The sequence below is a fragment of the Bombina bombina genome, chromosome 4, assembly GCF_027579735.1.
Source record: "Bombina bombina isolate aBomBom1 chromosome 4, aBomBom1.pri, whole genome shotgun sequence".
Taxonomy (NCBI): Eukaryota; Metazoa; Chordata; class Amphibia; order Anura; family Bombinatoridae; genus Bombina; species Bombina bombina.
Window position 1 is genome coordinate 807,560,564 of NC_069502.1, and position 18,512 is coordinate 807,579,075.

Consider the following 18,512-nt stretch of genomic DNA (forward strand, 5'->3'; position numbering starts at 1 on the left):
CATTTCTACCACAATCCGTTAAAGATGAAAGATAAGTCTAACTTTAAAATACTTTCTCACAATGTCAAAGGGTTTAACATCCCACAAAAAAGATCCGTTGCCTTTAAAGATTATAAACGGCTCTGCTGTGATGTTGTAATGTTACAAGAGACTCATTTTAGAATAGGAAGGGAGCCCCGTGCCTCCTTTGAGAAATTTGGCACTGTTTACTTTTCTTCTAATAGTTCCAAACGCAATGGAGTCTGCATAATGATAGGAAAAAACGTCCCATTCCATGTGACATCGGTCCATAAAGATAAAATAGGGAGATACTTGATAATTTCAGGGACCTGGAAGCATAAACATATAACTTTAGCTAATATTTATGCCCCTGGCGTAGGTGATCCTGGTTTCTTCCATCAGATTTGTAATAAGCTCCTGGAGTGTCCCGGGGGTACCCTGATCGTGGGCGGCGATTTTAATGTCGCCCTAGACCCTGCAGTGGATTGCTCCACTGGAAAGTCATCGGTTCCCAATGGGACTCTGAAATTAATTAAATCCAAACTAACTTCCCTAGCTGTACATGATGTTTGGAGACTCCATCACCCAACTACAAAAGATTACACTTTCTATTCCCATCCACATCAAAACTATTCCAGAATAGATTATTTGCTGACAGATGTCACTAGTCTAGCGTATGCCCGAAACTCAATCATCTATCCCATAACGTGGTCAGACCACACCATGATCAGCTGCACCTTTGATTTCCCTACACATGCCCCCAACTCAAGAACATGGAGATTGGATGAATCCCTCTTAAAAGACCCACTGACACACATCCAATTAACAAAGTCTATTGAAGACTACTTTAAAACAAACAGTACACCTGATATCTGCCAGCAGCATGTCTGGAATGCCCATAAATGTGTTCTCAGGGGTGAATTGATTGCTTTGAAAGCATCCAAACTGAAACAACAGCAACATTACTTAGCCTCCCTACTCACAGACTTAACTAAGTTACAAGACATACACAAAAGGTTCCCTAAAGACCACTCTCTACTTGAAAGCATAGAACATAAACGTTCGCAACTCAACTGCTACCTAGGGAAGGAGGCCAAACGCAAGGCGCTTTTCCTCAAAAAAACATACTATGAGGGGGCTAACAAACAGGGTAAACTTTTGGCTAGACAGCTCAGGAAGAAAACTCTTAACAGGTACATTTTACATATTAGAGACGATAGAGGGAAAGACCGACATACATCTGAAGACATAGCGGATAGCTTTAGGAACTACTACAATTCTCTATACAATCTATCTACTGACATACCTCCACCGACGAGTGTAGCTATTCAGGACTACTTAGAACAATTAAGCCTACCTAAAATTAGTGAAGAACAAAGTTCCAAACTAGATGCACCCTTTTCAGCAGAAGAGATCAAACTAGCGATTAAGTCACTGAAAGCTGGGAAATCCCCGGGGCCAGATGGGTTTGGTAATGCTTACTATATAACTTTCAAAGACCTCTTGATACCACATCTCTTGGCATATTTCCATAGTATAGATCAAGATAAACCCTTCCCCCCCCCAGCATTACAGGCTACCATATCGCTGATTCCGAAACCAAACAAATCTAGTACATCAATCCCAAACTATAGACCGATATCCCTTCTGAATTCCGATATTAAGATTTATGCTAAGCTCATAGCCAATAGACTAAATTTAATCCTACCTGAACTTATACATCAAGACCAAGTGGGCTTCGTACCTTACCGTGAGGCGAGAGACAATACGGTGCGAAACCTACACTTATTATGGCATGCTAAAACGACCCAAACCCCCTCAATTTGGATTTCCACTGACGCTGAAAAGGCCTTCGATAGAGTCGGATGGCCTTTTCTACAGGCGACATTACAGACCTTTGGCCTCAGTGAAAAAACAATTCATAGAATATTTGCGTTATATAACAAACCCAGCGCCAAAATTGCTCTTAATGGAATCCTGTCACCCCCACTCCAAATCACAAACGGTACAAGGCATGGATGCCCCTTGTCTCCCTTGCTTTTTACCTGCCTCATTGAAACATTAGCGACTAAAATCAGATTAAATAAAAATATCCATGGTCTAAGAATAAATGGAGATGAATTCAAGATGTCACTCTTCGCAGATGACATCCTTTTTTCCCTAACAGAACCAGGGAAGTCTATACCCCACCTGTTGGAGGAACTAGAGATATTTCACGACCTCTCCAATTTCAAAATTAATCAGAGTAAATCTGAAATGCTAGGTGTAGCCATAAACCCCCAAATGGAAGATGCAATTACAAAAATATGCCCGTTCAAATGGCAGAAAAATTCCTTGAAATACCTAGGGATTCACCTGGCAGATAATCTTGATATGCTATACAAATTAAACTATGCCACCATTAAAAATGCCCTAATGCGAGACCTTTCTTCTTGGACCAGGAAACCTTTATCTTGGCTAGGGAGGATTAATACAATCAAAATGAACATCTTCCCACGATTGTTGTACATTATGCAGACACTTCCTATCCAATTACCTAGTACATACATTACACAGATGCAACAGCTGTTTAGCTCATTTATTTGGAACAGACGCCCCCCTAGGATAAACAAAAACATAATGTCACGACCAATAACCCAAGGTGGAATGGGAGTTCCAGATATCGACTCATACCGAAGGTCCATATTTCTCCAAAGAATTCTGGACTGGAGGATCCACAGAGATCACAAGAGATGGATCTCTCTAGAAGAGAGCCTAAATATGAGCCATAACCTTCCTTCTATCTGCTGGAACCCTATGTTCCACCTAATCTGTAAACAAATTACTAACCCAATTACACAAGAAACATTAAGAATTTGGGACTCTACTAATAAGACCAATCCATATTTGTCCTCCTGTCCAGGCCCACTGACATCACTCATTCATAACAGCGAGTTCTCTCTATTATCCTCAGTCAGGAACACAGAAATACAGACAAAAGACGAAGAGGTCCTACTCATGCAACTCACTAGTGACGAACAAATAAGATCCCAAGAACAATTAGTAGATGCAGGCTACAGCTGGGCTAAAAATTGGTATACATACAGACGGACACATCACTACATCACAACACACCAACAATCCATAAACATGACTAGGTCATTAACCAACATTGAGAAAGTATACACCACCTTACCACCAGTTAAACATAGCCTTTCACATATTTACAATATTCTCACCCAGCTGCCACCAGGCAACCTCCCACGTTCCATTGAGATGTGGGAGAGGGAGCTTGGGATAGTCATTACCCCACAGACGGCGGCAAACATCTTCCATAACACCAAATCTGCTTCCACATCAGCATCCATTAAGGAGCTAAACTATAAAATACTACATGGATGGTATTTGACCCCCAAAAGGTTACACAAACTCTATCCACAATCATCCAACAGATGCTGGCGTTGTGGCCATGTAGGCAGTGGTATGGGTCACATGTGGTGGTGGTGTTCCCGGACGAATATGCTATGGCGATCTATAATCAGTGAGATAGAATCCATTTTTCATATTGTTCTCCCACTTGATCCACTAATATGGCTACTAAACAAACCAATCAAACTGCCCCTCTCCCACCATAAACCCCTTCTAAAAATTATGACAAACAGTCTGAAAATACTGATGGCACAAAATTGGAGATCACCAGAAATTCCCTCCATACACGGATTTGATTGAACTAGAAGAATATGGTTCTTACCTACATGATAAACGTGAGCAATTCATTGAATTGCAAGCGACCTGGGAAACCTATATTAATAGCATCAAATACCAACACACGCCACTTGATAACGATTAGAGATATAGGATTTGCCACATACACAGGGAGGACCCTCTTAGGTGTACAGTTCATGATTATACTTCTATCTTAGTTTTCTTTTTAAATGGAGCTGTTTATATATGAGCGAGGCACTAAGGCACAACGGCGGTTGAAATTGCTTGAAATTACTAGAATTACACTGTTTATCTTTATTATTAATTTTTATCATTTTCTTTTTTTCTCTTTTTTTTTTTTTATTTCTTGTGTTAAGAAGAAGAAAAAGTTTAAAATGAGAATCCAAGATACATGATTTCTACTGTTGAACCTTTCAAACACGGGGTGACCCTGTATCCCCCCGCAGCACTGTCCAAATGCCCGTTATTGTATAACTTTGTATGTATATTGTGCTGGTTTCTCTGTATTATGGATTCTTAATAAAAATTAATTTGAAAAAAAAAAAAAAAAATCCTAACACTAACCCCCTGAAGATCAACTTACTGTTCTGAAGACTGGACAACCATCCTCAAGGAAGCGGCAGAAGTCTTCATCCAACCGGGCCGAAGTCCTCAACGAAGCCGGGAGAAGTCTTCATCCAAGCCGGGCGAAGTGGTCCTCCAGATGGGCAGAGGTTTTCATCCAGATGGCATCTTCTATATTCATCCATCCGACGCGGAGCGGGTCCATCTTCAAGACATCCGACGCGGATCATCCTCTTCATTCCGGAGTCATCTTACTGAATGAAGGTACCTTTAAGTGACGTCCCTTAGATTCTGATTGGCCAATCAGCCAATCGGAATTAAGGTTGAAAAAATCCTATTGGCTGATCCAATCAGCCAATAGGATTGAAGTTCAATCCTATCGGCTGATCAAATCAGCCAATCGGAATTAAGGTTGAAAAAATCCTATTGGCTGATCCAATCATTCTATCCAATCATTCTATCAGCCAATCGGAATCTAAGGGACACCATCTTGGTGTAATTAGTTTAAAGATCTGTAATTTATTTTTTTTTTCTGTAATTTAGTGTTTGTTTGTTTTTGTGATTTAGCTAATTTAATTTATTTCATTGTTTTTAATTTAGTTAATTTATTTAATTATAGTGTAGTGTTAGGTGTTAGTGTAACTTAGGTTAGGTTTTATTTTACAGGTACTTTTGTATTTATTTTATCTAGGTAGTTATTAAATAGTTAATAACTATTTAATAACTATTGTACCTAGTTAAAATAAATACAAACTTGCCTGTAAAATAAAAATAAACCCTAAGATAGCTACAATGTAACTATTAGTTATATTGTAGCTAGCTTAGGGTTTATTTTATAGGTAAGTATTTAGTTTTAAATAGGAATAATTTAGGTAATAATATTAATTTTTATTTAGATTTATGGTAATTATATTTTAGTTAGAGGGTGTTAGGGGTTAATACATTTAGAATAGTGGTGGCGACGTTGGGGGCGGCAGATTAGGGGTTAATAAGTATAATGTAGGTGACGGCGAGGTTAGGGACAGAATATTAGGGGTTAATACTATTTAACTAGTGTTGCGATGCAGGAGTACGGCGGTTTAGGGGTTCATATGTTTATTATAGTAGCGGCGATGTCCGGAGCGGCAGATTAGGGGTTAAAAAATTTATTTTGGTATTTGCGATGCGGGAGGACCTCGGTTTAGGGGTTAATAGGTAGTTTATGGGTGTTAGTGTACTTTTTAGCACTTTAGTTATGAGTTTTATGCTACGGCGTTATAGTGTAAAACTCATAACTACTGACTTTAGAATGCGTTAGGAATCTTGGAGGTATAGGGTGTACCGCTCACTTTCTGGCCTCCCAGGACAGACTCTTAATACCAGCGCTATGGAAGTCCCATAAAAAAAAGGGTTTACAAAGTTTACATAAGTCGTTTTGCAGTAAGGCCAAAAAAGTGTGCGGGGACCCTAAACCTGCAAGATTCGTAATACCAGCAGTAGTGAAAAAGCAGCGTTAGACCCGGCTAACGCTGCTTTTTCATCTTACTGCAAAACTCGTAATCTAGGTGTATGTACTTTAACCTGGTATTTGACATATATAATAAAAGTATTTGCTTATATCTTTGTGTCTGGGAAGTTCCCGTAACATAGATCAAATCAAATGTTTGGGTATTAAACTTAGTAAAAAAAAAAACTGTATAGTGGTATATACTACATTTATATATACATTTTCCATGTTTTTTTTGAGGAATGCAAAAACAAATTGGATATGTGGATAACTCCAATCTCTATGTTAAAGGTAAAATGTGTATTATTATAACTGTTGGTTAAGCAAAACTGGGGAATGGGTAATTAAGTGATTATTTATCTTTTAAAACAACAATAATTCTGGTGTTGACTGTCCCTTTAAGCAAAGTCTTAAACTGATGGATAAAACTAATACTCCAACGACATGGAAAGAGTCGCACATAAAATTAGTATATACTGTATATTTAACCCCCTTATAAAATTGCAAAATGGTACAGAAAAAAGATAAAGTATGTTCGAGATGCAAATCAAATTAGGCATCTTGCATGGTTTCTGGTCCTGTCAAAGATTTTACAATTTTGGTATAAAGTTGAATTCTGGCTTAATATATTTTTGGAACACAAACCACAACTTCAGGCCAAACATATTTTTTTATTTAAAGCGGAAGGCAACCTCGCCAATAATAAATTGATCAACACGGCAATACTGGTAGATCTTAAACTGATATTAAGAACATGGAAAACTAAACATGCTCCAAACATTTCAGAGTTTATTAAACAGATATAGACTCAGATAATAATAGAACAGTTTAATTTGAATAGTTATAAGGTCACACAGGTAAAACAGTTCTTTGAGAAATGGCAGGGAGTCATCCAAAATATGACAATCGGGACACAGATTCAACTGATCCTCATTTTCCGTAAATCTAATTTTCAACAAAATATTTTCAATGGCAGGTTCCCAGAGGTATGGACTGGAAATTAAGATGGTTTGTTTCCCCCTGCTTATTCCATGGAACTCTATTTCAGTAAATAAAGAGATTTTACAGAGATGATAAATTCTATGTTAAATATATGTTAAATATATGAATGAAAAAGTGTTTCTTTGCTTCTTTTTATTATGTTATGTGTAATCTGTTATTTGAGACATTATATGTTAAGTATAGTTTAAGTTCCACCTAGACTTACATTGTTATTTTCAGTTATGCTTGTCCTGTGGCAAAATAATAAAGAGAAAGATTAAAAAAAACTTTCAATACATTTATCCAACCCTGAAAATCTGGCAACTACATATTTATTAAGTATATCTTGTTCCTTGTCTAACTATTCTTTTTGTCCAGATTGAGTGTTTACATCAATATCACTAAAATATGTTATCTGCCTTATTTAGACTGGTTTGTGTTGTTCCAAATCCAGTACTGTCTTGAATCATAGTTTCAGAGGACTAATCTCCCATTGTCCATGTATATTTTTCATTCTTTTTAACAAAATCATGAGATGAAGTACTCTTGCTATGCTTTCCTAAATTTTTTGCCGTTTGAACACTGGCACTCAAAGTACCATAATAAGGATTGAATTGAGTATATTCATCTTGGGTAATTATAATTTCCGTATTAGTTGATGTGTCTGATTTTGTAATGTTACGTTGGTGTCCACATGCATGGCAGATGTCAATACGTGGTCTAGTTTTAATTAAAAAGGAATTAATAGAGGATGAAGTAGAAGCTTCGGGTACAACTTCAGATACATCTGTATGTTGTGAGGAACTTGGTAATATAGTTCCAGAATTTGACATTATTGATGGAAATATTGTAGGTACTGCACTTGCCATTAATTTTCTATTAACACCATGAGTATAGTAGCATTCATGATGAAAATGTACTGAACACATACGGTAACGGGTAGTCTTGTTTGTGTCAAAAATCAGTTGTACCATTTGTTCGAGTTCATCATATTTATATTGATTGGTTTGTTTCAACCAAATTCTTATTTTTTCATGTGTTTTTGGAAACACATGAAGTGAAACGTTAGGATTCGATCTTCCTCTTCTGGTAGAGGTGGTGCAACCAATTACTATGCAGTCAGGCATATTACTATTATATCTGGAGAAAAAAAAAATTCTAGTTATAATGTTAACAGTTTTATTTAGAATTATTAGTTATCAGTGTTAACGATATTGAAAATATTCAAAGAAGTCTTTTTTAAAATACGTCCATAAAAGGAATTTAAGATAATTATGTTGAAGTTGTTGAAAATTCTCCTAAAGGTAAATTATAAAAATTATTGATTTTAAGATTGATAATGTTAATCTCCAAATACTGTCAATCAACCATATTATATATCATGCCGTGTAATAACTTATTAATATTACATAAACTTTAATTAGTTTATGTTCATATATATATATATATAAATATAAATCTATATATATATATTTTTTTTTTAAATTACTTACCAAAAATGTAATAATCCAAAGATTAGATGTTAGTCAACTTCTTGAATTTATATCATAAAATACCTATAGAAGGGAAAAAAATAAAACACACATTTCAGAATATATTTTTTTTAAATTAATATACATATTAATTATGGATGTAATATAATATTTTACAAATTTATTGGAAAAATGTAATATTAAATTATAAAATCATACCCATTTAAAGAAAATATGTATATTTAAAGTGACAGTGTACACCTATTTCCATAAAAATGCATGTAATTAAAATGACACAAAAAAATGAATATGCATAAATACTGCACTCTAATTCCAGTATAAAACCTTATAAATTAAAGAATTTTAAAAAATCCAGTTTTAGAACTATTGATGAGGTTAGGGTGAGACACATAGTAAAAGGTGCTGGGAAAGAAGTATAAACCGACACTTTTTCCACCCTCCTTCCCTGCATATGAAAAGATAGATTAAACAAACAATAGCAGCTGCAAGCTGTAGACTTCATCCTACATCTAATACATTTGGAGTGGACTATTTTAAGAGTATTAAATGCAGCACAATGTTAATCAAAAAACTAAATTTATGCTTACCTGATAAATTGATTTCTTCTATGGTAAGACGAGTCCACGGATTCATCCTTTAATTGTGGGATATTATCCTTCCCTACAGGAAGTGGCAAAGAGCACCACAGCAGAGCTGTCTATATAGCTCCTCCCTTAGCTCCACCCCCCAGTCATTCGACCGAAGGTACAGGAAGAAAAAGGAGAAACTACAAGGTGCAGAGGTGACTGAGTTTAAATCAAAAAAATATAATCTGTCTTAAAATGACAGGGCGGGCCGTGGACTCGTCTTACCATAGAAGAAATCAATTTATCAGGTAAGCATAAAACATAATTTATGCTTACCTGATAAATTCCTTTCTCCTGTAGTGTAGTCAGTCCACGGGTCATCCATTACTTATGGGATTATATCTCCTCCCCAACAGGAAGTGCAAGAGGATGACCCAAGCAGAGCTGCTATATAGCTCCTCCCCTCTACGTCATACCCAGTCATTCGACCGAAACCAAACGAGAAAGGAGAAACTATAGGGTGCAGTGGTGACTGGAGTTTAATTTAAAATTTAGACCTACCGTAAAAACAGGGCGGGCCGTGGACTGACTACACTACAGGAGAAAGGAATTTATCAGGTAAGCATAAATTATGTTTTCTCCTGTTAAGTGTAGTCAGTCCACGGGTCATCCATTACTTATGGGATACCAATACCAAAGCTAAAAGTACACGGATGACGGGAGGGACAGGCAGGACCTTTACACGGAAGGAACCACTGCCTGAAGAACCTTTCTCCCAAAAACAGCCTCCGAAGAAGCAAAAGTGTCAAATTTGTAAAATTTTGAAAAGGTGTGAAGTGAAGACCAAGTTGCAGCCTTGCAAATCTGTTCAACAGAGGCCTCATTTTTAAAGGCCCAAGTGGAAGCCACAGCTCTGATAGAATGAGCTGTAATTCTTTCAGGAGGCTGCTGTCCAGCAGTCTCATAGGCTAAACGTATTATACTACGAAGCCAGAAGGAGAGAGAGGTAGCCGAAGCCTTTTGACCTCTCCTCTGTCCAGAATAAACGACAAACAGGGAAGAAGTTTGTCGAAAATCTTTAGTTGCCTGCAAATAGAATTTCAGGGCAGGACGACGTCCAGATTGTGCAGAAGTCGTTCCTTCTTTGAGGAAGGATTAGGGCACAATGAAGGAACAACAATCTCTTGATTGATATTCTTGTTAATGACTACCTTAGGTAAGAACCCAGGTTTAGTACGCAGAACTACCTTGTCTGAATGAAAAATCAGATAAGGAGAATCACAATGTAAGGCCGATAACTCAGAGACTCTTCTAGCCGAGGAAATAGCCATTAAGAACAGAACTTTCCAAGATAACAGCTTGATATCAATGGAATGAAGGGGTTCAAACGGAACACCCTGTAAAACGTTAAGAACTAAGTTTAAGCTCCATGGCGGAGCAACAGTTTTAAACACAGGCTTAATCCTGGCCAAAGCCTGACAAAAAGCCTGAACGTCTGGAACTTCTGACAGACGCTTGTGTAAAAGGATGGACAGAGCTGAGATCTGTCCCTTTAACGAACTAGCAGATAAACCCTTTTCTAAGCCTTCTTGTAGAAAAGACAATATCCTAGGAATCCTAACCTTACTCAATGAGTAACTCTTGGATTCGCACCAATGCAAGTATTTACGCCATATTTTATGGTAAATTTTCCTGGTAACAGGTTTCCTAGCCTGTATTAAGGTATCAATCACTGACTCCGAGAATCCACGCTTTGATAGAATCAAGCGTTCAATCTCCATGCAGTCAGCCTCAGAGAAATTAGATTTGGATGTTTGAAAGGACCCTGAACCAGAAGGTCCTGTCTCAGAGGCAGAGACCATGGTGGACAGGACGACATGTCCACTAGATCTGCATACCAGGTCCTGCGTGGCCACGGAGGCGCTATTAGAATCACCGATGCTCTCTCCTGTTTGATCCTGGCAATCAGTCGAGGAAGTATCGGGAAAGGTGGAAACACATAAGCCATGTTGAAGACTCAAGGTGCTGTCAGAGCATCTATCAGAACCGCTCCCGGGTCCCTGGACCTGGATCCGTAACAAGGAAGCTTGGCGTTCTGGCGAGACGCCATGAGATCCAGATCTGGTTTGCCCCAACGCCGAAGTAGTTGTGCAAATACCTCCGGGTGAAGTTCCCACTCCCCCGGATGAAAAGTCTGGCGACTTAGGAAATCCGCCTCCCAGTTCTCCACGCCTGGGATGTGGATCGCTGACAGGTGGCAAGAGTGAGACTCTGCCCAGCGAATTATCTTTGAGACTTCCATCATCGCTAGGGAACTCCTTGTCCCTCCCTGATGGTTGATGTAAGCCACAGTCGTGATGTTGTCCGACTGAAACCTGATGAACCTCAGAGTTGCTAACTGAGGCCAAGCGAGAAGAGTATTGAGAACTGCTCTTAATTCCAGAATGTTTATTGGAAGGAGACTCTCCTCCTGAGTCCATGATCCCTGAGCCTTCAGGGAATTCCAGACAGCGCCCCAACCTAGTAGGCTGGCGTCTGTTGTTACAATCGTCCAATCTGGCCTGCTGAAGGGCATCCCCCTGGACAGGTGTGGCCGAGAAAGCCACCATAGAAGAGAATCTCTGGTCTCTTGATCCAGATTCAGCATAGGGGACAAATCTGAGTAATCCCCATTCCACTGACTTAGCATGCACAATTGTAGTGGTCTGAGATGCAGGCGTGCAAAAGGTACTATGTCCATTGCCGCTACCATTAAGCCGATTACCTCCATGCATTGAGCCACTGACGGGTGTTGAATGGAATGAAGGACACGGCAAGCATTTAGAAGTTTTGTTAACCTGTCTTCTGTCAGGTAAATTTTCATTTCTACAGAATCTATAAGAGTCCCCAAGAAGGGAACTCTTGTGAGTGGCAATAGAGAACTCTTTTCTACGTTCACCTTCCACCCATGCGACCTTAGAAATGCCAGAACCAACTCTGTATGAGACTTGGCAGTCTGGAAACTTGACGCTTGTATCAGAATGTCATCTAGGTATGGAGCTACCGAAATTCCTCGCGGTCTTAGTACCGCCAGAAGAGAGCCCAGAACCTTTGTAAAGATTCTTGGAGCCGTGGCTAACCCGAAGGGAAGAGCTACAAACTGGTAATGCCTGTTTAGGAAGGCAAACCTTAGGTACCGATAATGATCCTTGTGAATCGGTATGTGAAGGTAGGCATCCTTTAAATCCACCGTGGTCATGTACTGACCCCTTTGGATCATAGGTAAGATTGTCCGAATAGTTTCCATTTTGAACAATGGAACTCTTAGGAATTTGTTTAGGATCTTTAAGTCCAAGATTGGTCTGAAGGTTCCCTCTTTTTTGGGAACCACAAACAGATTTGAGTAAAACCCTTGTCCGTGTTCCGACCGCGGAACTGGATGGATCACTCCCATTAGTAAAAGGTCTTGTACACAGCGTAGAAACGCCTCTTTCTTTATCTGGTTTGCTGACAACCTTGAAAGATGAAATCTCCCTTTTGGAGGAGAAGCTTTGAAGTCCAGAAGATATCCCTGAGATATGATCTCTAACGCCCAGGGATCCTGGACATCTCTTGCCCAAGCCTGGGCGAAGAGAGAAAGTCTGCCCCCCACTAGATCCGTTTCCGGATCGGGGGCCCTCACTTCATGCTGTCTTAGGGGCAGCAGCAGGCTTTCTGGCCTGCTTGCCCTTGTTCCAGGACTGGTTAGGTTTCCAGCCCTGTCTGTAGCGAGCAACAGTTCCTTCCTGTTTTGGAGCGGAGGAAGTTGATGCTGCTCCTGCCTTGAAGTTACGAAAGGCACGAAAATTAGACTTTCTAGCCCTTGGTTTGGCTCTGTCTTGAGGCAGGGCATGGCCCTTACCTCCAGTAATGTCAGCGATAATTTCTTTCAAACTGGGCCCGAATAATGTCTGCCCTTTGAAAGGTATGTTAAGCAATTTAGATTTAGAAGTCACATCGGCTGACCAGGATTTAAGCCACAACGCTCTGCGCGCTTGAATGGCGAATCCGGAATTCTTAGCCGTAAGTTTAGTTAAGTGTACTACGGCATCGGAAATAAATGAATTAGCTAGCTTAAGGACTCTAAGCTTGTCTGTAATCTCATCCAATGTAGCTGAGCTAATGGTCTCTTCCAGAGACTCAAACCAGATTGCCGCCGCAGCCATGACAGGCGCAATGCATGCAAGGGGTTGTAATATAAAACCTTGTTGAACAAACATTTTTTGTGGCGTCTATTGGAAACATTTTTCTAAATATAGGAGGGGGTGAAAAAGGCACACCAGGTCTATCCCACTCCTTGTTAACAATTTCTGTAAGCCTTTTAGGTATAGGAAAAACGTCAGTACACGTCGGTACCGCAAAATATTTATCCAGCCTACATATTTTCTCTGGAATTGCAACCGTGTTACAATCATTCAGAGCCGCTAATACCTCCCCTAGCAATATACGGAGGTTCTCAAGCTTAAATTTAAAATGTGAAATGTCTGAGTCCAGTTTACTTGGATCAGATCCGTCAGCCACAGAATGAAGCTCTCCGTCCTCATGTTCTGCAAATTGTGACGCAGTATCAGACATGGCTCTAATATTATCAGCGCACTCTGTTCTCACCCCAGAGTGGTCGCGTTTACCCCTAAATTCTGGCAATTTAGATAATACTTCAGTCATAACATTAGCCATGTCTTGCAAAGTGATTTGTATGGGCCGCCCTGATGTACTTGGCGCCACAATATCACGCACCTCCTGAGCGGGAGGCGAAGGTACTGACACGTGAGGAGAGTTAGTCGGCATAACTTCCCCCTCGTTGTCTGGTGAAATTTTCTTTACATGTACAGATTGGCTTTTATTTAAAGTAGCATCAATGCAATTAGTACACAAATTTCTATTGGGCTCCACATTGGCCTTTAAACATATTGCACAAAGAGTTTCCTCTGTGTCAGACATGTTTAAACAAACTAGCAATGAAACTAGCAAGCTTGGAAAATACTTTTCAAAATAAATTTACAAGCAATATAAAAAACGTTACTGTGCCTTTAAGAAGCACAAAGAAACTGTCACAGTTGAAATAACAATGAACCAAATTAGTTATAGCAACCAAATTTTCACATTAAATGCATTAAGTTAGCAAAGGATTGCACCCACCAGCAAATGGATGATTAACCCCTTAGTACCCAAAAAACGGATAACAGATTAATATAAACGTTTTATCACAGTCAAAAGCACAGTCTCACAGGTCTGCTGTGAGTGATTACCTCCCTCAAAACTAGATTTGGAGACCCCTGGGCTCTGTAGAGACGTCCTGGATCATGGAGGAAGAAATAGGAAGACTGTGACTGAATTTTTACTGTGCAATAAAGCGCCAAAATAGGCCCCTCCCACTCATATTATAACAGAGGGGAAGCTCAGTAAACTGATTTTATTCATAAATAAACGACAGCCATGTGGAAAAATAATGCCCAAAAAGTTTTATCACCAAGTACCTCAGAGAAAAACGATTAACATGCCAGTAAACGTTTTAAAAATAAAATTATGAAATGATATTAATAAGCCTGCTGCTAGTCGCTTTCACTGCAGTGGGGGCTCAAATATAAGTTAAATGTATACAGTATTTTCTTAGTGAAGTTCCCCAGAAATACCTCAGTGTAAACATAAATACATATCAGCCTGATACCAGTCACTAATACTGCAATTAAGGCTGCACTTACATTATATCGGTATTAGCAGTATTTTCTCAGTCAATTCCATTCCTTAGAAAATAATATACTGAACCCTGCCCGCTGTCCCCTGTTCTGAAGTTACCTCACTCCTCAGAATGGCCGAGAACAGCAAATGGATCTTAGTTACGACCGCTAAGATCATACACAAACTCAGGTAGATTCTTCTTCTAATGCTGCCTGAGAAAAAACAACACACTCCGGTGCTGTTAAAAAAAAAAAAAACTTTTGATTGAAGAAATAAAAACTAATTTTAATAACCACAGTCCTCACACGTCCTATCTATTAGTTAGGTGCAAGAGAATGACTGGGTGTGACGTAGAGGGGAGGAGCTATATAGCAGCTCTGCTTGGGTGATCCTCTTGCACTTCCTGTTGGGGAGGAGATATAATCCCATAAGTAATGGATGACCCGTGGACTGACTACACTTAACAGGAGAAATTTAGTTTTCTTCTATAAAGGTCCACAGATTCATCCTTTACTTGGGGGATAAAATACCAAAGCTACAGGACATGGATGAACAAGAGGGACAAGACAGATGGTTAAACAGAAGGCACCACTGCTTGAAGAACTTTTCTCCCAAAACTAGCCTCCGAAGAAGCAAAGGTATCAAATTTGTAAAATTTGATAAAAGGTATGAAGCGAAGACGAAGTCGCAGCCTTACAAATCTGTTCAACAGAAGCATCATTTTTAAAAGCCCATGTGGAAGTCACCGCTCTAGTAGAGTGAGCTGTAATTCTTTCAGGAGGCTGCTGTCCAGCAGTCTCGTATGCCAAACGGATGATGCTTTTCAGCCAAAAGGCAAGAGAGGTAGCCTTAGCTTTTTGACCTCTATGTTTTCCAGAATAGAGAACAAACAAAGAAGATGTTTGACGAAAATCTTTGGTCACTTGCAAGTAAAATTTTAAAGCACAAACCACGTCCCAGTTGTGCAATAGACGCTCCTTCTTAGAGGAAGGATTAGGACACAGAGAAGGAACAACAATTTCCTGATTAATATTCTTATTAGTAACAACCTTAGGAAGGAATCCAGGTTTGGTACGCAAAACCACCTTATCAGCATGGAAAACAAGATAAGGCAAGTCGCATTGCAATGCAGATAGTTCAGAAACTCTTCAAGCCGAAGAGATAGCAACTAAAAATAGAACTTTCCAAGATAGAAGCTAAATATCTATGGAATGCATAGGCTCAAACGGAACCCCTTGAAGAACCTTAAGAACTAAATTCAAACTCCATGGGGGAGCAACAGGTTTAAACACAGGCTTGATTCTAACTAAAGCCTGACAGAACGACTGAACCTCTGGAACATCTGCCAGACATTTGTGCAGTAGAATTGATAAAGCAGATATCTGTCCCTTTAAGGAACTAGCTGATAGCCCCTTCTCCAATCCTTCTTGGAGAAAGGACAAAATCCTAGGAATCCTGATCTTACTCCATGAGTAGCCTTTGGATTCGCACCAAGAAAGATATTTACGCCATATCTTATGATAAATTTTCCTGGTGACAGGCTTTCGAGCCTGAATCAAGGTATCTATGACCGACTCCGAGAAACCCCGCTTGGATAAGATCAAGCGTTCAATCTCCAAGCAGTCAGCCTCAGAGAAACTAGATTTGCATGCCAGAACGGACCTTGAATCAGAAGGTCCTGTCTCAGTGGCAGAGTCCATGGTGGAAGAGATGACATGTCCACCAGGTCTGCATACCAAGTCCTGCGTGGCCATGCAGGTGCTATCAAAATCACCAAAGCTCTCTCCTGTTTGATTCTGGCAATCAAACGAGGAAGGAGAGGAAATGGTGGAAACACATAAGCCAGGTTGAATGACCAGGGTACTGCTAGAGCATCTATCAGTACTGCCTGGGGATCTCTTGACCTGGACCCGTAACGAGGAAGTTTGGCGTTCTGATGAGACGCCATCAGATCCAATTCTGGTGTGTCCCATTGCCGAATCAATTGTGCAAACACCTCCGGATGAAGTTCCCACTCCACCGGATGAAAAGTCTGGACGACTTAGAAAATCTGCTTCCCAGTTCTCCACTCCTGGGATATAGATTGCTGATAGATGGCAAGAGTTAGTCTCTGCCCATCAAATTATTTTGGTAACCTCTATCATCGCTAGAGAACTCTTTGTTCCCCCCTGATTGATATATGCTACAGTCGTGATATTGTCCGACTGAAATCTTATGAATCTGGCAATGAGGCCACGCCTGAAGCGTGTTGAATATCGCTCTCAGTTCTAGAATATTGATTGGGAGGAGGGTCTCCTCCTGAGTCCACAAACCCTGTGCTTTCAGGGAATTCCAGACTGCACCCCAGCCCAATAGGCTGGCGTCTGTCGTCACTATGACCCATGCTGGCCTGCGGAAACACATTCCCTTGGACAGATGATCCTGTGACAACCACCTGTCATGATCCGGTGTACATGCGCTCAGGAAACAGACCCTCGGGGCAGTGGTAGGGATTTGAAGACACCGACCCCTGACCCGGTGAAGAGTATCCTGGACGTGGATAGATGATATTCTGTGATTCATAGTTGCTAGAAGTTATTGAAGAATTAATGGAGGGTGCAATATTTGTTTAAAATATATTCTGGCTTCACTGTGAGTATAACTAGCTAACAGGAGTAGCTGCAGGATTCAATGAGAGAAATATATAGCAATGTTCAGGCTCCAGAGTAAACAGGTAGAAGTTTGATACTTAGATGCAAACTAAGGTTTGATGTAGGTTCACAGTACATAATGTTTTATAAGGTTGTATGTCAGGGTTAAACACAGCAGCACAAGTGATAAACAGGTTGCAAGTCTTAGGCATTAATTACTGTTTAGTGCATATATATGCAAACCAAGGTTTGTTGCAGGTTCACAGTTCATTATATTATGTAAAGCTGTATATCAGTATAATTAGAGCAGCACAAGTGATAGACAAATTACAAGTCTCAGGCATTAATTACTGTTTGATCAAACTAGGTTTGTTGCAGGTTATTTCAGCAATGACAACTAGAAGCACAGAAATAGTTATAAAGTTCTGAGTAAGATGATGTTATTGTAATTAGAGAGTGATGGTAAGCAAAAGCATAGTTGAATTATAATAAAGTTCAGAGATTGTTAAGTAGCTGTGTCCAGGAAACAGAATGGAGATATTTTTGATACTTGCGGTTTGATGATATTTAGCATAGGTAATAGAAAATGCTGTATCTTGGAATAGTTGGTAAGTTCAAGTAGGAAACTGACACAAGCCTCTGTTGTTCAGGATCACACTTCAATGTTAATGCAAAGCACATTAGACCTGAGAAGGCTTAAAAAGAGGCTGAGGTAATCAGGTGCATGAATGATTAATCAGGCAGGCAAGCAAGCTGAATGTGAATACTGCCCAAATGCAGCAGTCAGAGAAGGAAGTCTTAAAGGGATAGTGACATTAGGCTGAGATATGTTACACCACCAAAGAAGAGAGTTTCTGGTCTCTTGGTCCAGATTTATCTGAGGAGATAAATCTGCATAATCCCCATTCCACTGTTTGAGCATGCAAAGTTGCAGTGGTCTGAGATGCAAGCGAGCAAACGGAAATTTTCATGTCCACCGAATCTATCAGAGTTCCCAGGAATGGAACTCTTGTGAGAGGGATAAGTGAACTCTTTTTTACGTTCACCTTCCACCCGTGAGATCTTAGAAAAGCCAACACAATGTCTGTGTGAGACTTGGCTAGTTGGTAAGTTCACGCCTGGATTAAGATATCGTCCAGATAAGGTGCCACAGCTATGCCCCGCGGCCTTAGAACCGCCAGAAGGGACCCTAGCACCTTTGTGAAAATTCTGGGAGCCGTAGCCAACCCGAAGGGAAGACCCACAAACTGGTAATGCTTGTCCAGAAAGGTGAACCTGAGGAACTGGGCTGATCACTCCCATGGAATATAGGTCTTCTACACAGCGTAAGAACGCCTCTCTTTTTGTCTGGTTTACAGACAATTGAGAAAGATGGAATCTCCCCCTTGGG

The 18,512-nt window shown here is 39.9% G+C and overlaps 1 long non-coding RNA gene across 1 annotated transcript in view; it reads right to left on the reverse strand.

Annotated features, from left to right (window-relative positions):
- Window positions 1-6,406: 6,406 nt before the first annotated feature.
- The window catches only part of LOC128657065 (uncharacterized), a 76,933-nt gene continuing 64,827 nt past the window's right edge, over window positions 6,407-18,512 (reverse strand). Inside the window, exons 3-4 of the long non-coding RNA XR_008402083.1 lie at window positions 8,230-8,292; window positions 6,407-7,876 (exon numbers count right to left, since the gene is read on the reverse strand). This is a non-coding gene — a long non-coding RNA (uncharacterized LOC128657065). The remainder of the gene's footprint in view (window positions 7,877-8,229; window positions 8,293-18,512) is intronic.